Source organism: Oncorhynchus tshawytscha, linkage group LG28 (assembly GCF_018296145.1).
Source record: "Oncorhynchus tshawytscha isolate Ot180627B linkage group LG28, Otsh_v2.0, whole genome shotgun sequence".
Lineage (NCBI taxonomy): Eukaryota > Metazoa > Chordata > Actinopteri > Salmoniformes > Salmonidae > Oncorhynchus > Oncorhynchus tshawytscha.
In genome coordinates, this window is record NC_056456.1 from 25,425,936 (window position 1) to 25,435,553 (window position 9,618).

Consider the following 9,618-nt stretch of genomic DNA (forward strand, 5'->3'; position numbering starts at 1 on the left):
TACCGCAGATTCTCAATTGGATTGAGGTCTGGGCTTTGCCTTGACAATTCCAAGACATTTAAATGTTTCCCCTTAAACCACTTGAGTGTTGCTTTAGCAGTATGCTTAGGGTCATTGTCATGGTGGAAGGTGAACCTCCGTCCCAGTCTCAAATCTTTGGAAGACTGAAACATGTTTCCCTCAAAAATATCCCTGTGTTTAGCGCCATCCATCATTCCTTAAATTTGGACCAGTTTCCCAGTCCCTGCCGATGGAAAAACATCACCACAGCATGATGCTGCCACCACCATGCTTCACTGTGGGGATGGTGTTCTCGAAGGTGATGAGAGGTGTTGGGTTTGCGCCAGACAAAGTGTTTTCCTTGATGGCCAAAAAGCTCAATTTTAGTCTCATCTGACCAGTGTACCTTCCATATGTTTGAGGAGTCTCCCACATGAACACAATGTGTTTGCTTATTTTTTTCTTAAAGCAATGGCTTTTTTTCTGGACACTTCCGTAAAGCCCAGCTCTGTGGAGTGTACGGCTTAAAGTGGTCCTATGGACAGATGCTCCAATCTCTGCTGTGGAGCTTTGCAGCTCCTTCATCGTTATCTTTGGTCTCTTTGTTGCCTCTCTGGTTAATGCCCTCCTTGCCTGGTCCGTGAGTTTTGGTGGGCGGCCCTCTCTTGGCAGGTTTGTTGTGGTAACATATTCTTTCCATTTCTCAACAATGGATTTAATTGTGTTCCGTGGGATGTTCAAAGTTTCTGATATTTTTTTATAACCCAACCCTGATCTGTCCTTCTCCACAACTTTGTCCCTGACCTGTTTGGAGACCTCCTTGGTGGTGCCCCTTGCTTAGTAGTGTTGCAGACTCTGGGGCCTTTCAGAACAGGTGTGTGTGTATATATACTGAGATCATGTGACAGATTGTGTGACACTTAGATTGCACACAAGTGGACTTTATTTAACTAATTATGTGACTTCTGAAGGTAATTGGTTGCACCAAATCTTATTTAGGATATTCATAAAGATTGGGGTGAATACTAATGCATGCACCATTTTCCGTTTTTTTTTTTTAAACAAGTTTTTTTTTCATTTCACTGTGAAAGGGTGTGTGAAGGGAATTTACGTTCCATTTTCGCGCACAAAATCTGGGCCATATTGTACAATCCAGGTGTGCAAAGCTCTTAGACTTAACCAGAAAGACACACAGCTGTAATCACTGCCAAAGGTGACTCTAACATGGATTGACTCAGGGGTATGATTACTTTTGTAAATTAGATATTTATGTACAGTTGCAGTTGGAAGTTTACATACACTTAGGTTGGAGTCATTAAAACTAATTTTTCAACCACTCCACAAATGTCTTGTTAACAAACTATAGTTTTGGAAAGTCGGTTAGGACATCTACTTTGTGCATGACACAAGTAATTTTTCCAACAATTGTTTACAGACAGATTATTTCACTTATAATTCACTGTATCACAATTCCAGTGGGTCAGAAGTTTACATACACTAAGTTGACTGTGCCTTTAAACAGCTTGGAAAATTCCAGAAAATGATGTCATGGCTTGAGAAGCTTCTGATGGGCTAAATTACATCATTTGAGTCAATTGGAGTTGTACCTGTGGCCTACCTTCAAACTCAGTGCCTCTTTGCTTGACATCATGGGGAAATCAGCCAAGATCTCAGAAAAAAATTGTAGACCTCGACAAGTCTGGTTCATCCTTGGGAGCAATTTCCAAACGCCTGAAGGTACCACTTTCATCTGTACAAACAATAGTACGCAAGTATAAACACCATGGGACCACACAGCTGTCATACAGATGAACATACTTTGGTGCGAAAAGTGTAAATCAATCCCAGAACAACAGCAAAGGACCTTTGTGAAGATGCTGGAGGAAACGGGTACAAAAATATCTATATCCACAGTAAAACGAGTCCTATATCAACATAACCTGAAAGGCCGCTCAGCAAGGAAGAAGCCACTTCTCCTAAACCCCCGTAAAAAAGCCAGACTGCGGTTTGCAACCGCACATGGGGACAAAGATTGTACTTTTTGGAGAAATGTCCTCTGGTCTAATGACAAAAATAAAATTGGCCATAATGACCATTGTTATGTTTGGAGGAAAAAAGGGGGATGCTTGCAAGACGAAGAACACCATCCCAACCATGAAGCACGGGGGTGGCAGCATCATGTTGTGGGGGTGCTTTGCTGCAGGAGGGCTAATGCAGTTCACAAAATAGATGGCATCATGAGGGTTGAAAATGATGTTGATATATTGAAGCAACATCTCAAGACATCAGTCAGGAAGTTAAAGCTTGGTCGCAAATGGGTCTTCCAAATGGACAATGACCCCAAGCATACTTCCAAAGTTGTGGCAAAATGGCTTAAGGACAACAAAGTCAAGGTATTGGAGTGTCTATTCACAAAGGCCTGACCTCAATCCTATAGAAAATGTGTGGGCAGAACTGAAAATGTGTGTGCGCGCAAGGAGGCCTACAAACCTGACTCAGTTACACCAGCTATGTCAGGAGGAATGGGACAAAATTCACCCAACTTATTGTGGGAAGCTTGTAGAAGGCTATCCGAAACGTTTGACCCAAATTAAACAATTTCAAGGCAATACACTCAATTCGTATTTGGTAGCATGTAAACTTCTGACCCACTGGGAATGTGATGAAAGAAATCAAATCTGAAATAAATCACTCTCTCCACAATTACTCTGACATTTCACATTCTTAAAATAAAGTGGTGATCCTAAATGACCTTAGACAGGACATTTTTACTAGGATAAAATTTCAGGAATTGTGAAAACTGAGTTTAAATGTATTTGGTTAAGGTGTATGTAAACTTCTGACTTCAACTGTATTTCATTATGGGGTATTATATGTTGGAAGGTGAGGAAAAATCTATTTAATCCATTTTGAATTGAAGCTGAGACAACAAAATGTGGGAAAAGACAGGGGACATAAATACTTTCTGCAGGCACATATGAATGCTGTCATAGTTGATGCATTTTGTAATACATTGACATATTGAAAACAATTTACATGTCTTCAGATTAGATGTTCAGGTTTAATTTATTTTATTTATTTAACTAGGCAAGTCAGTCATGAACAAATAGTTATTTACAATGACTGTCTACCAAAAGGCAAAAGACCTCCTGTGGGGATGGGGGCTGGGATTATAATATATCTATCATATAAATATAAGACAAAACACACATCACGACAAGAGAGACCTAAGACAACAACATAGCAAGGCAGCAACACATGACAACACAACATGACAACAACATGGTAGGAGCACAAAACATGGTACAAACATTATTGGGCACAGACAACAGCACAAAGGGTAGGAGACACCAATACATCCCGCAAAGCAGCCACAACTGTCAGTAAGAGTGTCCATGATTGAGTCTTTGAATAAAGAGATTGAGATAAAACTGTCCAGTTTGAGTGTTTGTTGCAGCTCGTTCCAGTCGCTAGCTGCAGCGAACTGAAATGTCAAGCGACCTAGGGATGTGTGTGCTTTGGGGACCTTTAACAGAATGTGACTGGCAGAATGGGTTGTATATGGAGGATAAGGGCTACAGTAGATATCTCAGATAGGGGGGAGTGAAGCCTAAGAGGGTTTTATAAATAAGCATCAACCAGTGGGTCTTGCGACGGGTATACAGAGATGATCAGTTTACAGAGTAGTATAAAGTGCAGTGATGTGTCCTATAAGGAGCTTTGGTGGCAAATCTGATGGCCGAATGGTAAAGAACATCTAGCCGCTCGAAAGCACCCTTACCTGCCCATCTATAAATTATGTCTCCGCAATCTAGTATGGGTAGGATGGTCATCAGAATCCGGGTTAGTTTGGCAGCTGGGGTGAAAGAGGAGTGATTACGATAGAGGAAACCAAATCTAGATTTAACTTTAGCCTGCAGCTTTGAAATGTGATGAGAGAAGGAGTGTACTGTCTAGTCATACTCCCAAATACTTGTATGAGGTGACTACCTCAAGCTCTAAACCCTCAGAGGTAGTAATCACACCTGTGGGGAGAGGGGCATTCTTCTTACCAAACCACATGACCTTTGTTTTGGAGGTGTTCAGAACAAGGTCAAGGGTAGAGAAAGCTTGCTGGACACTACGGAAGCTTTGTTGTAGAGCATTTAACACAACATCTGGGGAGTGGCCAGCTGAGTATAAGACTGTATCATCTGCATATAAATGGATGAGAGAGCTTCCTACTGCCTGAGCTATATTGTTGATATAAATTGAGAAGATCTTGGGGCCTAGGATTGAGCCAAGGGGTACTCCCTTGGTGACAGGCAGTGGCTGAGACAGCAGATTTTCTGACTTTATACACTGCAGTCTTTGAGAGAGGTAGTTAGCAAACCAGGCCAAAGACCCCTCAGAGACACCAATACTCCTTAGCCAGCCCACAATAATGGAATGGTCTACTGTATCAAAAGCTTTGGCCAAGTCAATAAAATAGCAGCATAACATTGCTTAGAATCAAGGGCAATGGTGACGTCACTGAGGACCTTTAAGGTTGCAGTGACACATCCATGACCTGGGCGGAAACCAGATTGCATACCAGATACTGGTATGACAATACTATAGACATCAAGAAAGCCAGTCAGTTTATTGACACGTTTTTCCAACACTTTAATAAACAGGGCAAAATAGAAATAGGCCTGTAACAGTTAGGATCAGCTTGATCTCCCCCTTTAAATAAAGGACGAACCGTGGCTGCCTTCCAAGCAATGGGAACCTCCCCAGAAAGGAGAGACAGGTTAAAAAGGTCAAGAGATAGGTTTGGCATTGACAGGGGCAGCAACCTTAAAGAAGAAAGGGTCTAAACCATCTGACCCAGATGTTTTTTTGGGGTCAAGTTTCAGGTGCTCCTCTAGCACCTGGGACTCAGTGACTGCCTGCAGGGAGAAACTTTGTAGTGGGGCAGGGGAAAAAGAGGGAGAAGCATTGGGCATAGTCACATTAGAAGGGGTGGGAGATGAGGAAATGTTGGACGGGCAAGGAGGCATGACTGAGTCAAATAGGAATCCTGACTTAATGAAGTGGTGATTAAAGAGCTCAGCCATGTGCTTCTTGTCAGTAAAAACCACATCAACATTAAGGGACATGGGCAGCTGTGAGGAGGAGGGTTTATTCTCCAGGTCTTTAACCTTTTTCCAGAACTTCTTGGGGTTAGATTCACAGAGAGAGAACTGCTCTTTAAAGTAACTAACTTTGGCCTTCCGGATAGCCTGAGTGCGCTTATTTCTCATTTGCCTGAACGAGAGCCAGTCAGCCTGAGTATGCGTGTGTCGAGCCTTTTGCCAAATGCAATTCTTGAGGTGGAGTAACTCTGCAAGATCACGGTCGAACCAGGGGCTGAACCTGTTTTTAATTATACTTTTCTTTAAAGGGGTGTGTTTAACAATACACCTGAAAATATATAAAAAAAGAAGGTTCAGGCCTCCTGGGTGGCGCAGTGGTTAGGGGCTGCAGCGCCAGCTGTGCCACCAGAGACTCTGAGTTCACGCCCAGGCTCTGTCGTAACCGGCCACGACCGGGAGGTCCGTGGGGTGACGCACAATTGGCCTAGCGTCGTCCAGGTTAGGGAGGGTTTGGCCGGTAGGGAAATCCCGTGGTGGGCCGGGCGCAGTGCGCGCTAACCAAGGTGCACAGTGTTTCCTCTGACACATTGGTGCGGCTGGCTTCCGGATTGGATGGCGCTGTGTTAAGAAGCAATGCGGCTTGGTTGGGTTGTGTATCGGAGGACGCATGACTTTCAACCTTCGTCTCTCCCGAGCCTGTACGGGAGTTGTAGCAATGAGACAAGATAGTAGCTACTAAAAACAATTGGATACCACGAAATTGGGGAGAAAAAGGGGTAAAATTCACACAAAAAAAAATTAAAAAAACAAGGTTCAAGTGTCTTCGACAGAGGGGATCAAGCTGATTCTATACCATTTTACAGTTCATGAAGGAAGGCTTGCTCATTAAAGTTTTTTTTAATCAAGTCTCTATGACAAATCAGGACAGGTCGTTTCACTAAGCAGCCATTACGAACACAGAAAACACAAGACTGATACCTATCAGGATTATTTGTGAAGATAACATCAAGAAGAGTAGCCTTTTCTGGGTGTTTGGATTCATACCTTGTGGGATTGGCAATAATCTGAGAAAGGGAGTCCCATTGCTTTAGGACTTGGTCAGGTGGTTTAAGCATGTCACAGTTTAGGTCCCCTAGCAGGACACATTCAGGCCTGGTGTAGGGGGCCAGGAGAGAGTTTAGGGCAGGTAGGGTACAGGCCGGTGCTGATGGAGGACGATAACACCCAGCAACAGTCAACAAAGAGCTTTTTGAAAGTGTAATACTTAAAACCAGCAAATCAAATTGTTTGGGAACAGACTTGTTGGAGACAACAGGGCACTGAAGGTGATCCTTGGTAAAGATTGCCACTCCCCCACCTTTAGAAGCTCTGTCTTGCTGAAAAAGGTTATAACCAGAAAGGTTAACATCAGTATTCAAAACAGTCTTCCTTAACCACATCTCAGTAAAGACCAACACATCTGGATTGCCGCTCTGAACCCACACTTTCAATTGATCCATTTTAGATAATAAGCTTCTAGTGTTAACGTGCAGAAAACCCAGGCTTTTACGAGAGCAAAAATCAGTGAAGCAGATATCAGAGCAGAAGTCAGAATTGGGGCTAGCAACAGTAGATGGGCCAGGGTGTACATGCACATTTCCAGATATCATCAACAGTAGATGGGCCAGGGTGTACATGCACATTTCCAGATATCATCAACAGTAGATGGGCCAGGGTGTACATGCACATTTCCAGATATCATCAACAGTAGATGGGCCAGGGTGTACATGCACATTTCCAGATATCATCAACAGTAGATGGGCCAGGGTGTACATGCACATTTCCAGATATCATCAACAGTAGATGGGCCAGGGTGTACATGCACATTTCCAGATATCATCAACAGTAGATGGGCCAGGGTGTACATGCACATTTCCAGATATCATCAACAGTAGATGGGCCAGGGTGTACATGCACATTTCCAGATATCATCAACAGTAGATGGGCCAGGGTGTACATGCACATTTCCAGATATCATCAACAGTAATACAATCAAAGCACAGCATAGGACAGGGAGAACTCTGCAGTACTGATTTATGAAATCTGAATGTGCATCAGATGGCAACAAGATCATACCGTACAGCAATTTCATCAGGTAACATGAATACAAAGCCGGCGAGCTGTGTTTAGAATAGGATGGGAGGCCAAAAGTCTGTGTTAGCAATAGAGAGTCAAACAAACATAGTCCCACGGTTGGGTAAAGAAAGTTCATAGTCAACAAAGCATGATGCAGGAGTCATGGAGGAAATAGCAAAATGCACAAGAATAAAAAAAAACAAAAACATAACGACTTGGGGCTAGCCATTGAGAGTAACTCTGCCCAACACTGCATGTGTGCTGGAGGTGAGTGCAAACTCAGGAGAGAGGGGGGGAGTGTGTTGGGGGTACCTGTACCAGACAGGAGAGACAGGCCAGGGCAGACGGTGAACAGATCGCCAGATGGAATCCAAGCAGCAGTGCAGCAGGTAATGAGAGTAGGTGTCACCCACTTGGGAGAAGCTTTTATTTCTGATTTCTTGTAGAAAATGCAGGTGGATGGTCTTTGAACAGCAGGAGGGGGCTTCAAGGCCTCTGGATCTGGGTGGCGTAGCCTGCCATTTTTTGGGCTCGAAGGCTTTGACACCTCTCGCTTCAGTGCTAACTGAAGTTGTAACTCTTTGTCCTAGCAAAGCTTGGTAGCCTGAGCATTCTGTCCTTATTAAGTAAAATATATTGTAATTGGCTTTTGAAAGTAAAAAAATTGCTTCAGACTGAGCAGTACTCACACAGCTCCAGATTGGATGGTGTTTTCAGGTCTCTGCTTATTTGCCAGATCATTTTCTGTACCGTTTGGGAATAATAATCCTTGGTGTAAGAAGCATTCCAGGTAATTCCAGGTAATTCCGTCCAAAATCAGGTTGTAGGTTTAGAGTTTTGATTTGGAGTGAAGGTTATGTTGTTTAGGGTAGCATCCTGTATACGTCCCTGCCAAAAAAATCTCTGTTTGTTTAACTCTAAATGTAACTATTTTTTAAAACATGCTGAACAATGTGGGAGCTCATCTGCTCATGACCTCTCTCTCTCTCTCTCTCTCTCTGGTAACACTTTACTTGACACCATGTGGCATAATAAAGTCATAACACTGCCATGACCCGTATTTACAACTGTTGTGACATATATTGTGTTGATTTATGGCTGATTATGACACCTACATAAGTGTCAAAACCAACATTTATTCAAATATTTTTCCCCCGCAAAGTTTCCTTTCGTTTGAAAGTTTGTTTCTTAAATCCTTAGTTGTAATTATTTCCAGTCATTTTATTTCATTATATTTTAAATAACTTTCATGAAGCATTATGACCATCCTGTGTCACTTTACTTGGACTAAGAAAATACACTTTATGACACTGTCAGGACCATCATGATCATATAAGACAGATGGGCCTGTCATTTACATGTCCTTATATCAGTCATCAGTCAAAAAGAGGGTGTCTTGTCCTGCTCCTGAAATCTGCTCCTGCATTCATCCCAGTCAACAGCAACAGAGCATTTGGGTAGGTACAATTACAATGATCATTGAATATGGTCAATAAAATAAAATATAACAATCATAATGTTGACACGGAAGCTACGATGTAAAGGAACCTTTTGCCTTGTGTGGTGGGTTTTGACACTCTTATGTAGGTGTCATAACCAGCCATAACATAATGCAATATATGTCACAACCGATCTAAATATGTGTGTGCATGACAGTGTTATGACCATATTATGACAAGTTATGTCAGCTGTTTATGACACTGGGTGTCAAGTGTTATCGATGTTCATATGGGTAGACCTGTGTCCAGCTTTCATAATAGGAATGGCTCAGATATATACCTCTTCAATGAAAGCCACCGAATAACAGCACTGTGATGAGTATTCGATGGGACAATTATCATTTTTCAATGAGCAGATACGATAACCACATTTATTTGTTTAAGCCCTTTTTCCTCCCCAATTTTGTGGTATCCAATTGGTAGTTACAGTCTTGTCCCATCGCTGCAACTTCCTTACAGACTCGGGAGAGGCGAAGGTCGAGAGCCATGCGTCCTCCGAAACACGACCATGCCCAGCCGCACTGCTTCTTGACACCCTGTTTGCATAACCCTTAAGCCAGCTGCAGTTGTACCGTACAAATTGCGACCGTGTCAGCATGCATGCGCCCGACCCGCCACATGAGTCGCTATAGCGCGATGGGACAAGGACATCACGGCCGGCCAAACCCTCCCCTAACCCGGACTACGCTGGGCCAATTGTGCGCCGCCTCGTGTCTCCCTGTCGCAGCCGGCTGCGATGCAGTGCCTTACCGCTGCGCCACTCAGGAGGCCGGTTAACCAGTTTAAAAGTGGATCTGAGCAAAGCACATAATTATCTCACAGTTACTTTGTAAATATCCACAAACTGTACCCTGTTCACTGTGACGATTGTTAATTAAAATTCACTAACTTTGATGAGATAAGCCAAT